The 15,602-nt window shown below is 63.4% G+C and overlaps 1 long non-coding RNA gene and 1 pseudogene across 1 annotated transcript; one reads left to right on the forward strand and one right to left on the reverse strand.

The window, feature by feature from the left end:
• The first annotated feature begins 189 nt into the window (after nt 1–189).
• LOC125150596 (uncharacterized) lies at nt 190–6,918 on the forward strand. The gene is made up of 3 exons (XR_007146397.1): nt 190–4,270; nt 4,628–4,901; nt 5,048–6,918. It is a non-coding gene; the product is annotated as an uncharacterized LOC125150596 (long non-coding RNA).
• Nucleotides 6,919–7,855: 937 nt separating this feature from the next.
• LOC125151073 (uncharacterized) lies at nt 7,856–7,981 on the reverse strand (annotated as a pseudogene).
• Between the last annotated feature and the right edge of the window lie 7,621 nt (nt 7,982–15,602).

The following is a 15,602-nucleotide window of genomic DNA, read 5'->3' on the forward strand; positions in this document are numbered from 1 at the left end:
AGGAGGAGGGGAGGGGCGCCGGGAGAGAGACGCGGGCGGGGAGAGGAGGGGAGGAGCGCCGGGGAGCGGCGCGGAGGGGAGGGGGCGCGGGAGGAGCGGCGGGGGCTAGCGGGGGAGGGGCGGATGGCGGAGGGGGCACCCGCGGCCCCGCCCCGGCCCCGCACCCCCGGGCTTTGGCGGCGGGGCTGTCGCCGCGAGGCGTCACCGCGAGCTGCGGCGGACCCGCCGGGCGGAGGGACGAGCCGGCCGCCGGCAGGGCGCCCTGGGGAGGGGTCGGGCGCGTGGGGGCGCGGAGGGGGCGTCCGGCGCCAGCCACCCGGCGGGCCTGGAGGAGGGGTGGACGGACGCAGTGCGAGCCTTGGCCCGCTTCTTCCATTTTTCAGGGAACGCGGTGAGTGCGCCCTTCTCTGTGCGCGGTTCCGCCGGGGTGTCTGCGTGCAGCCCCGCAGCGCCCCCACCAGCGGGCCCCCTCCCTTCGAGCCCCCGCAGCCCCGGCCCTGATCGGCGCCCCCGCGGCCCATAAACGGAAGAGAGCAGGGACAGCCTTGGGGTCTGGCCTGTGGCCGGCAGAAGCCAGAAATTCACTGAGCGCCCGTGTGCCCGCGGAGCCGCGCGCCCGCACCGGTGCCGGGCTCGGTCGGCGCTCGCGCGGACGTGGGGGGCAGGGGCGGGGGCCCGGCTGCCTTCAACGTCGCCTTGGGTTTTGTGAGAGGGTGCGTTTTCCCTTCCCGCGTGGAGGAGGCTGGCAGAGATGTGAGCCCGGACTCCGCCGGGCTGGGGTCAGCGGGGCGTCGCCCCGGGTCCTGGTCCTCGCGGCACCTGCTGGCGGGAGCGGGAGCTCTGGCCGCGCTGGCGAGCGCGCCGCGGTGTCTGTTTGTGGCTGGACCCGCCTTTCCCTGTCGACTGACGATGTCGAACATTTTTTTTTCCCACGAGCTTCTTAACCACCCGTATGGCTTCTCTGCTAAAATGCGTATGTTTTTAAATGTATTTTTCCCTATTTTCTTTTTATTGTGTTGTTTCCTTGTCATTGAGCTTTGAGAGTCCTTTGTATCATCATTGCCGCGACATTATCAAACAGGTGATCTGCAAAGATTTTTCTCCCCGTCTGTGGCTTGTCTTCTGTTTCCCTTGAGTGTCTTTCAAAGAGCGCAAGATCCCAAAAAAAGGAAATGAAGTAACATAAAAGAGCGCAAGCTCCTGAGGTCGACGGAGTCCAAGTGACCCATTTCTTCCTCCTGTGGTTTGTGCATTTCACGTCTGTCACATCTAAGAAATCTTTGCCTAACTGAGCAGTGCAAACATCTGGGTTTTCTTCTAGAGGTTTTGCAGCAGCTGTGTCTGCCGCTTGCCCCCCCCCCCCCCCGTAGCCGGGGTCCAGAACCACGTGACCCTCCTTCCTTCTGGCAGATCCCTGGCCACCTTCATCCCATCACGTGGGCACCTCATCCTCCCAGAGCCTCAGGAGAGGGGCAGCCTCAGGGCAGTGAGATGTTGTGACAGAGAGCCCGCAGCCCTGTTACTTTATTACGGCATATTGCTACAGCCATTCAACTTTTAGTTACTGTTACTCTGTTTCAGCCACTGATTTAGGAATGAAACTTTAACATAGGTCTGTGCATGTAGGGTTCAGTACCATCCGCGTCCACTGGGGGGTCTTGGGATGTATCCCCTGTGGATGGGGGTGGGGGGAGTTACCGTATTAGGTTTTACATGTACCTCAGCGATTGCATTAGAGCTAACTTTTGTACGTGGTGGGGGAGGTAGATCAAGGAGTAGTTTGGTTTTTGGTTCTGTGTTTTGTTGGCCTTTTTTGCACGTGGCTATCTAGTTGTTCGAACACATTTGTGGAAAAGATGAACTCCCGTGTGGTTTTGCAGTGGAGTGCTCCCAGTGAGACACAGGCAGTGCACGGCTGTCCCCGGCACCCGGGAGGCTGGTGTTCCAGAAAACCGCAGCGAGCAGATGGCCAGCGATTTCTGCAGGCACCCAGTGTCCTCAACCAGGTTATCCTTGGGTCCAGGGCCTGGACAGTCGCGCTGGGGGGTCCAGGTTGTTCGACCAGCATCAGCTTTGCGTCCCATGGGTCCCCTGGCCGGCCAGAGGGTGCCCTGGGAGGAAAGACAAAGCACCCTGCTCGGGAGGGTCAGGGTAGAATACTGAATATCCGAAGAAGATCTATGCAGCCCCACCCCCACCCTTTCGTCCTGGTCATTACCCGGGAGGGGATCAAGCGGACGTGTGCCTGTCTGGGGGCAGCCCTGGTGCTCAGGCCGGAAGCGGGCACAGAGGTGGAGTCAGAAATCCTCATAAGCGAACCCTGGGGAAGGGTCAGCAACACCACGTGCTGGGGCGGCAGGACGCGTGGAGAGCCCGGCCACCTCAAGCCCCGGCCCGCCACGGGGCGTCCTTTGTGATGAAAGAAACACCTTGCAGATTGCAGGCGAAACCCACGGCCCCTCAGCTCCTTGGCTTGGAGAAGCAGCGCAGGGGTGAGGTCGGAGGCGAGATGCATAGCCTGAGGGAGGGTCCAAGTCTGATGGAGTCATTTGCCAGGAGCTAGGGTCGCCCACCCAGGCGGTGTCCGCCTACCCACCCCATCGGTGAGCCAGCCCTGGGCAGGAGTCGGGTCTGGTGTGCGGTGACCAGGTCTGCGTCAGTGCGAAGTCCCGTGTGTTGCATCCCATCGGTGACACGGGGTGTCGCCGTGATGGATCCCCGTGGCAACGGCGGCCCGTGCCCGACTGGGAAGCGCCAGCTGCTTGGGCAGATGAGTTTTGGTGGGTGGGGTGAGAGAGCAGGCGCCCGCCACGCGCGAGCACAAGAGGCCCCACAAGGTCAGCAGTTGTCATTTATTCCTGCAGTCCACAGCACCCAGAAGGGGCGTCATTAATCTGTAATTTTGCAAAAGAGCAAAAAAACACCAGAACACCCTGCAAACCACATTGGTTTCCTAGGGCATAACTGCCTGCTGTAACAAAGTATCACAGACGGGCCCGCTGAAGACAAAGGAATCGATCCGCCCACGGCTGTGGAGACCGGAAGTCTGAAACGGAGGCGAGGGAGGGGGCCATCCCTGGGGAGGCTCTGGGGGAGGGTCCTTCCTGCTTCTCCCGCATCCTTGGTGCTTCTTGGCCTGTGGCTGCATCGCTGCCGTCTCTCCCCTGCATTGTCACATGGCGGCCGTCCCCCTGTGTGTCCCCTCTCTGTCTTTGCGTCTTCACACCTGGCCTTCAAAGACTCTATTTCCAAATAGGCCACATTCTGAGGTTCCAAGTGGATATGAGTCTGGGGGGACACTATCCAACTCACTACACAGACCGAGTAGTTACATCGTCTACATCACAGGCCCAAGAATTCATGAAGCATAACAGGTTTCACCAAGGGACCCTGAAATAAAAGTGGCTTAATCAGGAGAAAAGTTTATTTATCTCTCACATTGTGCTCAGAGGGTAAGCATCCAAGGGCTGAGAACCCCTGTTGTCAGGAACTTAAACTCCTGCCTTCTGTGCTGCAGTCCTCAAGACATGGTTTCTGTCTTGTGGTCAAAAATGGCTGCCGCAGCTCCAGCCATCACCTCCACACTCCAGCACGGAGGAAGAGCAAAGAAGTGAAAAGCACGCCTCTCCCTTTAAGGACCTGGAACTAATCTATCACTTATGTTCAAGTGCCTGTAAACTTAGTCACATGACCCTTTTTGCTGCAAAGATGGCTGGGAAGTGTCGTCTTCCTCTGGATAGTCACACGTCCGACTAAAAGTCCCGGATGCTGCTACCCCGTAGTCTTGACCGACTAAAAGTCCCGGATGCTGCTACCCCGTAGTCTTGAGCGCAAGTATGTCACAGGGAAAATGGCTCCCGGGAAGACTGCCCTTCCAGGGATAACCCATCCCACTGCCCTGGGACCCACTGACCTTTGGACTGAGGTCAGGGGCCACGTCGTCCCCTTCAGGTGGGTGTTCTGGGAGGGGGTGAGAATGAGGAGCCCAGCACGTGGTGGGGACCCAGGCCAGGCCCGGGGAGGGTGATGTCTGGGACCTCCAGGATGAGGGACGGGGGCGGCCGGGCAGGAGTGCGGTTCCAGCAGAGGAACAGAGTATGCAGAGGCCCAGAGGCCACGGACAGGTATGAAACCGCAGCACCACAGCAGGTGTGAGGTTGGAGGTCTCAGCTGGCACGGGGTCCTGAGGGCCCTTGACGAGGGCTCTGGATGTGGAACTTCAGCCCGGAGGGCCCAGGATCACCGTGGACGGGGTGCAGACCACCGGCCGGTGAGTGCGTGGCCCAGAGGGCTCACTCTGGCTGGGATAAGGAGGCGGGGGCGGGGGGGGGGGGGGCTCGTCTGGGGGGCCACCTCCCCAGCAGGGGTGGGGGCTCCAGGCACGCAGGGAGGAGGGTCACTTTCTCAGTGTGGGGGGGGGCTTCTGGAGAGGGGAGGAAGCTTGGGAGTTCTCAGGGCCCCAGGGCGACCCCTCCAGGTGGGGGCGGGGCGGGGCAGGATGGTTTGGATATGGGCAGGAGCTCAGGGCCACCTCCCCAGGCGCAGGCCGTCTCTGTCTGCAGGGGATGGGGGCCAGGCGCCCCAGCTGGATCCCCGATCCCTGCGGTGTCTCCTCTCCTCTTGCAAGGGCAGCGGCTGGGAGCAGGGCCCGTCCAGGTGATCCGGGGCGATCTCCCCTCCAGATCCTCAAGCGCCTCTGCCAAGATCACAAAGGCCACACTCGGGTTCCAGGCGGACATAACTGCCGCGTGGGGGCACCGCTCAACCCGCTACAACCACAGAAGCAAATCGCAAAGCGCTCCGTGTACAATGCTACCGTGTTTGTGACGAACAGACGGGCGTGCCTCCGTGTGCGTGGGCGGCGAGCCCGTGGTGTGCGTGCGGCCGCACGGGCATAACGTGTGCGTGTTTGTGTCCGGAAGCGGGCTGGTTAACCGCGCTCCCCTTGGGGGATGGGCTGGGAGGAGGGGGGGCCCCTGTCCGCTTTGTAATGACGCCTATGTATTTCGGCATTTTTAAGTGACCAAAAGTTGGCTTTATTCCTTAGGAAGGGGGCGCGAGGGAGGTAGGGAGTCCCGGCCCCTGGCTCGGGTGACTCTCTCCCAGCCCAGGGCGCAGCCAGAAGCCCAGGGCGGCGGCCTGGGTCCAGCTCTGTCCCGCAGGGGCACCGGCCTCCCGGCCTGACTCTGGCAGAGAGGGCCACCGGGAGCCCGCAGAGAACCACGTGGGCGCGACAGACCGACCCCGAATCAGCGTGGCTGGCTGTCCCCACGGTGATGATTTTGGGGGTGCCACAGGGGGATACTTTGGCAAACTTCCCTGGGATTTTCTGGGACTTTTTTCAGGGGCGCGTGTGCATGTGTGTGTGTAAACCTCCCGTGCGTAGCTAGCTCACCTTCGGCCGACTGTACCTGTGACCGCTTTTCATAAAAGGGGGGACGCCTTACTGTGGCCCGAGTCCCGCCCCCAGCTCCACAGCCTGAGCTCTAACCCCCCAGGTGATGCTGCTGGGAGGGGACTGGGGGTGATGGGGTTAGTGCCCCCGGTTCTCCCCCCCGCCCCCCCGTCCCCCCCCCGTCCCCCCCCCCGTGTCCCCCCCATCCCCCTCCCGTGTCCCCCCCCGTCCCCCCCCCCCCCGTGTCTCCCCCCCCCCCCCCCGTCTCCCCACCTCTCCCCACAGGTGCGCGCATCCAGAGAAGGCGGCCGTCTGCAAGCCCGGGGAGTTCTCACCAGGAGCCAACCCTGACCTCCAGCGTCCTGGCTCCGGAACCCGGAGAAGCGAGCGCCTGTCGTGTCAGCCGCGAGTGCTGTTTGCACGCGCGCGTGTGGATGGGAGTGCGGTTCAGCCCCCACCGCTGTTGTGTGCACCTGCATGTCCCCCCCCCTCCCCCGCACTGCTCCCTGACCTGCTTCTCTCAGTAGAACCGGAGTCCTCAGTCCCATTCTCGGGGACCCGCAGTTGGCAGTGAAGTCCGAAATGCTGTGTGTTCGTTCTGATGCTACATCACAGACATGGTCTAACCGTCGTGGTAAAGACAGGCTTCCCTTGGGCCCCAGAAAGACTGGTTTTCCCCAGCGCCTTGGACTTCCCGAGGGGCACCTCCGCGGCCCCTGTGTTCTGGGGCAGACCTCCTCCGGGACCCTGGGGCACGTGCTTCTCCGTTAGAACGGACCAAGCTCGGGTCTGAGAGCCCAGGGCCCCCGCGCCATTTCCAGGGTGACGCAATGTTCTGTTGCCTGAAGGGACCCTGATTTATGTAACCCGTTGCCTCCCGGTGGGTGTTTAGGGTTGTCTGACCTTTGTCCTTCCTGCGTCAAGGCTGGGTGGGTGGACTTCTGGCTGAATCTGTGCCCCATTCCTTAATGATTAACTTTCGGCCGGGTACCTGCAGGTCAAAGGCTTTAGCTGTTTTCCATGATAAATGCTCGGCAGGGCCCCGCCTGGCCACCGCCATGGGCCCCGAACTATGAAAACTCCGAGGGTGCCATCCTGGTGGGGGGGGGGGGGGTTAGCCCGCTGCTTCTCCTTCCGGGTGGCACGGTCCTCTGGGGCCAAGGACTGACCTTATTCTGTGAGCCGCCCCTCGGCCCACCATTCCTGCAGTCCCAGAAGGCACCTGCTCCTGCCTGCCTCGCACTTTGTGAACGCTGTCGCCTGCCAGGACTCCCATGCAGCACCCCCCTCCCCGCCCAGGCAACCCCCTTTGGGTGGGTCCCACTGCACAGAGGCCCCCCTCCCTGTCTGACAGGTCACCGGGCCCCCTGAATGCTGGGACTCCCCGTCAGACCCTGACCCCCACACCCGATCCATGTCGGGCTCTCCCCTGGACCCCCCACTCCCTGCACCCAGGGCCAAGTCTGCCTCTGCCTGGGACCTGGTGACCTCTGCATCCCTGGAGAAGCTCCTACAAGACCAGCAGGGGGTCAGGATGTGGGCAGGGGTGGGGCGGGGGAGTGGAGGGAGGGACAGAGATAGCCACGGCGGGGCAGGCTGGTGGCTGTGACCACCACACATGGCACCCAAGACGCTGTGGGCAGTGGCATCAGAGGGTGGCTGAAGGCTGAGATGTGGAATCAAAAAGAAGGTTCCGGGCCTACAGCGAGTGGCTCTGAGGGGTTGCTCACCCCCTCGGAGACCCAGGTCGGCCATCCACTAGGCGCCGAGGAATCGTCCCCCACGTAGAGCCCCTGTGAGAGTCGTGAAGGGACTGTGGCGTGTGGCAGGGACCCGGAGACCCGGAAGGTTCCAGGGTTTGGTGCTACAGTAAGAAAGTTCTGCCCTGGGTCTGACCTCAGTGTTTCCCGCCGTGGTTTATTCCCATGTGGCCGTGGTGGCCAGGCCCCCAGGGGGCCCCCAGAGACCCCACTTCCTGGCACAGTGGGGGTGTTGGCATATACCTTGCTGTCTCAGACCCCTCGCCCTGGGGAAGCCGCCACCCAGGCAGTGAGGACACTGAAGCAGCCTGGCCAGGCAGGCGGTCAGTGTGGTCCGGAGCCCAGGCGTCCTGCCCGCGGCCAGCAGCAGCTGGCGGCCTGTGAATCCCCCAGCCCCAGTCAAATCTTCGAAGGACCCTGAGCCCGGCTGACGTTTTGGCACAAGGGACCCTCAGCCGTAATCACATCACCGGGCTTCTCCTGAATCTCTGACCATGGGTCCGTTCGCACCCGTATCTTGGGGTGCGAGAGGACCCCGAGTAGAGGGTTCCTGGGGGGTGGAGGACACAGGACACTTTTGGAATTGGACGCATCTTCCGTGGGGAGAATATTCTGAGAGAAAAACAAGTTACAAAGAATCCAAAAGGCGTTGTTTTCCAAAGTCGGCTCCATGCCCAACGTGGGGCTCCAACTCATGCCCCTGAGGTCAAGAGTCAGATGTTCCACTGACCCGAGCCAGCCTGGTGCCCCGGGGAAAGTCTTCAGTTAGCAATAATCGTGCCCCGGATAAACCTCCTTGGCTACAATGCTGCCCCCGCACAAAGCTCCAGTTTAAGGAGAATTGCTCAGGGGCGCCTGGGAGGCTCCGTCCGTTGAGCGTTGAGCGACCAACTCTTGATTTTGGCTCAGGTCGTGATCTCGCGGTCTGTGGGTTCGAGCCCCGCGTCGGGCTCTGTGCTGATGGCTCGGAGCCTGGAGCCTGCTTTGGATTCTGTGTCTCCCTCTCTCTCTGCCCTTCCCCCGCTCCCGCTCTCGCTCTCTCTCAAAAATAAATAAACATTAAAAAAATTTTTTAAAAAAACCTAGCGGAACTTTATTCTCAGTGTTCTGAGGCTGGAAGTCCAGAATGCAGGTGCGGGCAGGGCCGTGCTCACCCTCGGGTGCTCTCGGGGAGGGTGCTTCCTGCCTCCTTCGGCTCCTGCTGTCTCCGGGCTCTCCTGGGCTGTGGCCCCCTCGCTCGAGTCCCGTGGCCTCACCCTGTGTCTGCCTGTCTGTCCTCTGTGCCTCTCCTATGAGGATGGTGATCACTGGCTTTAGGGACCCCCCCCAGATAATCCAGGGTGACCCGCTCATGTCAGGATCCGTAATTCAAGACATCGGCAGAGACCCCTTTTTCCAAACAAGGTCCCATTCCCAGGCACCGGGGTGAGGATGTGGACGCGTCTTTTTGGGCGGCCGCCGTTCTCCACTGCTGGACGCAGGAGCCCCTGCCGCTGAGCTCACATGACTCCCAGGAGCTTCCCTGCCTCTGAGGAACAAACTGGGCTCTGTCGGGGCAGGTGCGAGGTGAGCAGGCAGACGTCCCCTGCCCCGAGGGCAGGGGCCCTGGCTCCCGCCCGCACAGCTGCAGTCTCTCCCAGCATCCCTGATTTAGAGGGACAGGATTCCCACCGAGGAAGGTCAAGAGAACATGAATTCAACTCACTCGTGCTCCCGCCTCACCTCGTGCTCCAACTCCCCAGCAGCACCTACTTGGTAATCTGTTGCTCTTGGAACTCAGTGCCGGCCGTCACTAAGAAGCCACGAGCAGGTGCTCAGGACGCACGTGTGAATTCCACCCGGCCCTGCACTTGCCATGGACTACTCGCCTGGTGGCTAAGACAGACGAGTGCGCAGGAGAGGTGCACCTGGTGGGGAAGTTCCAGAGGGCCCCCTGGAGGAGGGGGCTCCAGACTGCAGGCCTAGAGGACATCTAAGGGAATCTAGGAGGCGAGGCAGCAGTCAGGAGTCCTGGCCAGGACGCCCTGTCTCTCTCTGTCTCTGTGCCTCTGTCTCATTTCCCAACCTCTGGCCCCCAGCCACTGACCTCTGGCCTCCTAACCAGTTCTGATCCCGAGGCTGTCCCGGGCGGCCTCCTGGGGGACAGCAACCTTTGGCCGCTGGGGGGGGGCGGGGCAGATGTTCTCTGAGTCACTATTCAAGGAGGAAATGGTGTCGATGTTACGACCTGTTCGGGGCAGACACAAGGTGCGGCAGTCCTTGTAAAGGAGACTGTGCCTCCACTTTCACTTACGTTTCCTCCCCTGCAGCCCCCGCCCCCCCCCCCCCACCGGCAGGATTCCCGGTCTTCCAAAACCATGTCCCAAGCCAAACACACAGGCAGACTTTGAGCTGGTCGTGTTGGGATGGGAGTGGGGAAGGAAGGGCCCCTGCGGCCGGGGGGTGACCCGCTGCCTTTTTGGTTTCTTTGTTTCACTTTTTCTTTATTTTTCGCTCATCTGTTATTTATTTTGAGAGACCGAGAGGGCACACGTGAGAAAGAGGGGGACGGGGGCAGAGGGAGGGAGGAGGAGAGGATCCCAAGGAGGCCCGGCACTGCCAGCCCAGAGCCCAACGCGGGGCTGGAACCCACCCACCAGGGCGGGCACCAGCCAGAACCCACCCTGCTTGCAGCCCGGGGGGTGGGGGGAGGGGGTGACTGGGCAGCGCGGCGGGCGCGGCGCGGGCGGGCGGCTCGGGTGGATCCCCGGGCGTTTCCTTTCCCGCGGGGGCGTGGCCTCTCGGGGCTCCTCCCCCTGGCCCTGGCCCCGCCTCCCCTGGCCCTGGCCCTGGCCCCGCCTCCCGCCCGGCTTCCGCCCTCCCGGGGTCCGTCCGCTAGAGGGCAGCGCTGCCCGGCGCTGGGCAGGGGCCCGGCTGGCTGGCGGGCGGAGGCCGAGGACGCGCGAGAACCCAGTGGCGGGCGCGGCGGCTGCGGCTCTAGTCTGGGGGAGGGGTCGCCAGATAAAACACCGGGCGCCCGGTTCGACCTGAATTTCAGAAAGACAACGTTTTTTAGTAGAGATATGTTCCAAATATGACACGGGACATACTCGGGCTGAGAAAGTAGTCCCTGTTTATCTGAAATCCAACTCCTACAGCGTCCCGCGCTTTTATTTGCTAGACCTGGCGACCCTACCTCCGGGGACCCCACCGACAGCAGCCCGCAAGCAGAGGGAGCCAGGGCGGGGCTGCAGCTCTGGTTCCAAGCTCATCAGCTCAGTGACTGGTGTCCGGATGGGCCACCGGGAGGCCACACCTGCCCCGAGCGGTGACTCAGGTGGATGTTGGCAGTCGTCCTGGCTGGCATCCAGGCAGAGGCAGGGTGAGGTGGGGCTGAACGGGGGGACCTTGCCTCTCTCTGGCCTCTCACTCGAGGCGGCAGGATTCAGGACTCATTGGTCCAGGCCTCCAGGTGGCAAAGTGTGCGGTGGCTGGCGGTCAAAGGCCAGATCCGGTTGTTCTGGAAAGGTCAGCTGCAGCTGTCATTAGCGTTCTGACACTCTCCGGGCCTGCATACTGTGCTGCGTGGTCCTGAGCAGGGTCTGCTTCTGTCTTCACCCGGATTCCTCTCCACCGGCCAGGCTTCCGCCTCCACCATGGCCCCTGTGCTCCCGCAGGAGTTTCCTTGGTTATGTTTACACCATGAATTCACCTGGACTTTAACTGGGTTCATGGACGGAGCTAGGGGCTCTGACTCACTTTCCACCCCTCGAGGGCTAGAACCCCGCCCGCTTATCTGAGCAAGTGCGCCTGCGCGGGCAGAGACAGCGGTCCGACCCCCAGCCGCGTGGGGCGGGGTCTCCACGGAGAAACCGGAGAGCCGAGGGACAGACGGCGGTACCTGAGGCCCGCGTGCAGGTCAGCGGTGCTCGGTCCATGTCCGAGACCGTTGCGTTCTCGGGTCTGGATACCTGCGGGGCCATCGCTGTGCTGGCCACTCTGCCTGCACAGACACACGTCGACCGCTCCTGCCAGCCGCCCTGACCTCCAGAGCTCCTTGGTGTCTTTCTATGGACAGTGTCCCCGATTGTCCCCCGTCTGGTATTCCGTGAGCTGACAGGCTCCACTCAGCACACGCGCTCTCCCTCTGGGCTCCTGAGGGAGGATTCCTCTATCCCGTCATCCCCTCACTGCCTCATTCATTCGTTTGTTCACCAAAAACGGGTGAGGTAGGGGGCCGGGGGGCGGGGTCCTGCCGCTCTCAAGCCCCGGGGATGGAAGGGACAGCTGCACAGAGAGGCTGAGGCACTGGGGGCCTGGTGTGGCACAGAGGTCGGGGGACCCCGGGCACATGGCTCTGGGACCGAGGCACCGGCAGGGGGACCCCCGGAAGGTGAGGGCCCATCTCCCGGGCCCCGCTGGGCCTGGACCGTCGGTGGCCCACAGGGGGAAGAGCCGCCAGCCAGTGACGCTGGGTGGAACTCAGGCCCAGGTCTCTGCAGAGCTGGGCCCCCGCCTCCAAACTGGTGAGTCTAAGTCTCCAGATTGGGTGCGCGAGGTGCCTCCGGCGTGGCTCGGGGGACAGACACCCGCCTGGCCACAGTCCGGTGGAGGGGAGCAGACCCCCTGACTTCAGGGCTGTGGGAATTCAGCATACTTCCCGAAAGGGTGCACGGGGCCTGGTGGGCAGGGCACAGCCTTCCTCTCTCCCACTCCCGGTCCCCCGGGCCTTCCCTCGGGCCTCCTTGCAACCTGCCTCACTGACCCCCAGCCCGTGCCAGAGGCAGGATGCCGGCCTTCAGAATGGAGGGCCCCCCCCAGCCCCCCGCCCCTTCTCTGCCGCTCGTTGGCTCCTCTCTCCCCAGCAGTGAGAGGGCAACAGAGCGGGCCAGGGCTCCTCCAAGGCTCCTTGGCCCCGAGATGCAGCCCCGCAGCCAGCAGCCAAAGCCAGGAGCGGGCGGGGCAGGGCAGAGGGCAGCGGGTGGGCCGGCCTGGGGTGTGCTGGGGCAGCTGATGGAGTCTGGATGCCAGCTGGGCCAAGGGTGAGCTGACCAGAAGGCAGCCTGTCCGAGGAGGAGAGGCCCGCAGGCCTGGTGTCTCACACACGGCCTCACGGGCCCCCGGGCGCCCATCCTGGCCCACGGTGCACAGATCAGGAAACCGAGGAAGGAAGGGCTGGTCCCAAGTCACCTGGGGGCCACGGGGGCCACCTGGGTCTGGCTCTGGGCTCCGTGTTGCTGGCCGGGGTCCCGGGGATGCCTTCTTGGGTCCCTGTGTGCCTGTGTGTCCGGGGAGGGGGCTGGGCGAGGCCACCTGCGAGGACTCATCTGAGACCCGAGGCTCTGGCGGCTGGTGGAGCTTCACGTGGGCTGCTGACCCAAGCGCAGGGGTCAGACGCGCGTGTCACGGCTGCGGGGGCTGCGTGGGGGCTGCCATGTGGGGGGCCCAGCCCTTCCGTACACCAGACCTCCAACCCTGGCTCCTCGTGGGGCCTCCTCTCCCCTGCGCTGTCCAGCGGTGTCCCCCTACCCCTCCACCTTTCCCTCTGTCCCCTTTTGTCCCTTCACGTCCCAGCCAGAAATCCCTCTGGGGAGGAGAAGGGTCTTGTCGCTCTGCGGCTCCCAGACCCTCCTCCCAGCCTGTGACCCAGGAGCTCCAGAAACCACATGCAGATGGTGATGTTGCCCATTGGTGCCTGAGTCCGGGGCCGCACGTCCCAGGCTCCACGTGCCCTGGCCGGCAGCCCTCGCCCTCCCTCCCCGCCTCCCCGCGGCCCTGGCCCTGCCCACTGCAGAGACCTGGGAATTGGGCCCAGAGGCCTCATCTCATCTATTTTTAAGTACAAGCCCATGAAAGATTCACAGGCTGCTTTATTTACAGGTGGCAGGATGCAATGGTGTGCGCGAGAGGCCTGAAAACATGTCGGCCTAGGCGAGCTCAGCCTGAGCGCCCCGGGGCAGCCCGGCCTGGCTTGTGCACGGGGGCCCCGGGCCCCCCTCCCCAAGGCCAGCCGGGCCCCCTGGGACCGCCCCCCCCTCATGCGGGCCAGGCTCCCCAGGCTACTTCCCTTCTTCCCATCCCGCCAGAGGCCCGGCTCCCTTGGGCCTTCTCTCCAGGAGGTGCCCCCCAGAGGCGACAGGGGGCTCATGGGGGGCTCCGCCGCCCACCTCCTGCCCCTGCCCCCCTATGCAACCTGCTGCTCCCTAGCCCGCTTCCCTGATCCTGTGTGATCTCTGAGACACCCCCCTCCTGGGCTTTCGTCCTGGCCCCCCCCCTTACTTCCCCCGGGGCAGGTCTCTCCAGACACCAGCGGCAAAGTCAGGAGTGGCCCCTGCTGGGCCAGCCTGGGCCACGCCCTCATTTCATCCCAGCCGTGCTAGGTGGGGTTAGTGTCCCCACTTTACAGACTAGGAAATTGAGGTTCTGGCGCACTGGGTAACTTGGGTGTGAAGCCAAATCTTGGGACTTCGACGGTTAGGTGCCCCACCCCTGTCCCAGCTGCCAAGTGGCGAGGAGGGGTCACACAGTGCTCACTTTATCTTGGCTTCCAGAAGCGGAGAGCCTTGGCCCTTCCCTCCAGGCATGCCACCCAACCCAAGAGAGACACGCAGACCACAGGGCCCCACCCTGCCCCGGAGGAAGGAGGCTGTGGGCGGCCTGGCCTCTGTGGCTCTGCCTGCGGGACCCCGCAGGTCCCCGGGGCCGCCCGCTCCCTCTCCCCCTGCACCAGCACCTGGCACCCAGTGACGTCCCCTCCCCTTGGCTGCAGGCTCACTCGGGCCTCGGGAGGGGGTGCCAACCCAGCCTTGATTATGTCACCTGGTGTCATGTGCTGTCTGGCTTAGTCCCAGCAAATGCCCAGGAGGGCTCCCAGCTGTTACCCAGCAGGGACCAGGGCGGACTCATCGCCGGGTCACCTGGGTCACCGCGGGAAGTCAGGGCACTTGGCATGTCAAACCAGAGTGTCCCTGCTCTGGCCATCCTCTGGGGAGGAACCTGAGGGGAGCCCTGCCAGTCCCCACCTACGTGGGAATCACTGATTTTAGAGAACATCTCTCTTCTCAGTATCTCCACCAACCCAGAAGATTCTCTGGGGTTTCACTTTCTGGAAACAAAAAGGTTTTGTTAGCTTTCCAAATAGGACGTTACAGGATTGAGTATGTCTTTCAGCCCCCCCCCCCCGCCCGCACCCGGCAGACCTCTCCCCAGCTCCCGCCCCGCTTCCCCTTTCCTATCTGAAGAAGAGCCTTTTCTTTTCTTGTGACGCTTCCCCAGGATGAGACTGGGAAGAAGGTGAAAGTGGGTAACAGCCTCTGTGTCTCGATGAGGACCTGGTACTGGGTCTGGAACCACCACCCCTGGGAGCTGGAAGAAGATGACGGGGCAGCCCCCCCCGCCCCCTCCCCCCCCCAGCACGTGGCAGCCTCCGGGCAGCAGGTGTGGGACACAGCGGCCGGGACCAGTCTCCCTCCCTGTCACTTCCTGGCTGGGCGACCCCTACCTCTGGGAGGCTGTTTTCCATCTGTAAGATGGGGATGCACTTGCCCGGAGCGCCAGCTCCCTGCCCCACCCATGGATGCAGGGGACCCTTTCCCACCCGGCTGTGTCCTCTCCTTCTGTCCTGGTGCCGTCTGCCCAGGGGGAGGTGGGTCCTCCAGCCTGTGGACACAGGGAGACGCCAGCCGGGCTGTGGACACTGACTCGAAGTGGTGGCCCCGCAGACTGGGAACAAGGCGGAACCAGGATTCTCTCCCAGGTACTGACAGGTGTAAGGCGGCTGAAATGCTAGGGCCACCCGGGAATGGGCCACCGTGCCCACACAGGGAACCCCACCTCCCTTGGAGCCAGAGCTCCCCATTCATCCTAAGAGCGAAGCTTTCGTATTTTGAGGGAAAACAGGCCAGTTTGGGGGGTGGGTGCCAGGAGACTGTGTCGGTGGCAGGTTGCCTCAGCATCTGAAACATCCAAGGGACCTCTAAGATAGTTCTCCATGCCCTTGACAGGCATGCGTGTGCGTTCCGGAAATTGCAGGAGACACAGCACCCTGGCCACCCAGGACAGAAGCACGGGAAGGAGACGTGGCCTTACAACCTCAGCCTGCTCTGTGGGACCTGTTGGCCGCGGCAGCGGTCATCTGGGCGCCCAGGCAGGGCCCCTCCCTCTACCTCGAGCCAACGCTAAGGGCACCGATGCCGCCAGGCTGGCCGATCGCTGAGCTGATGTGAACGCAGTCGCCTGATATCTGCTCCTGGCGGCGCACCAACAGTGGGTGAGCGGTGACACAGTGTTCCTGGCACGCAGAGCAGACACCCCCCCCAGCCCCGCCCAGAAACCCGCCCCATCCCTAGGGCCTCCGCGGTGCGCCCACCAGGCCCGTAGAAAGAGAGCGCCCCACGGCCGGCCGGCCGGCCGGGTCTCCCTGCAACTGCCAGAGGGGACCCGAAGGCGCAGATGGCCCAGGCGGCCGT

This window comes from Prionailurus viverrinus, chromosome D4 (genome assembly GCF_022837055.1).
Source record: "Prionailurus viverrinus isolate Anna chromosome D4, UM_Priviv_1.0, whole genome shotgun sequence".
NCBI classification, from domain to species: domain Eukaryota; kingdom Metazoa; phylum Chordata; class Mammalia; order Carnivora; family Felidae; genus Prionailurus; species Prionailurus viverrinus.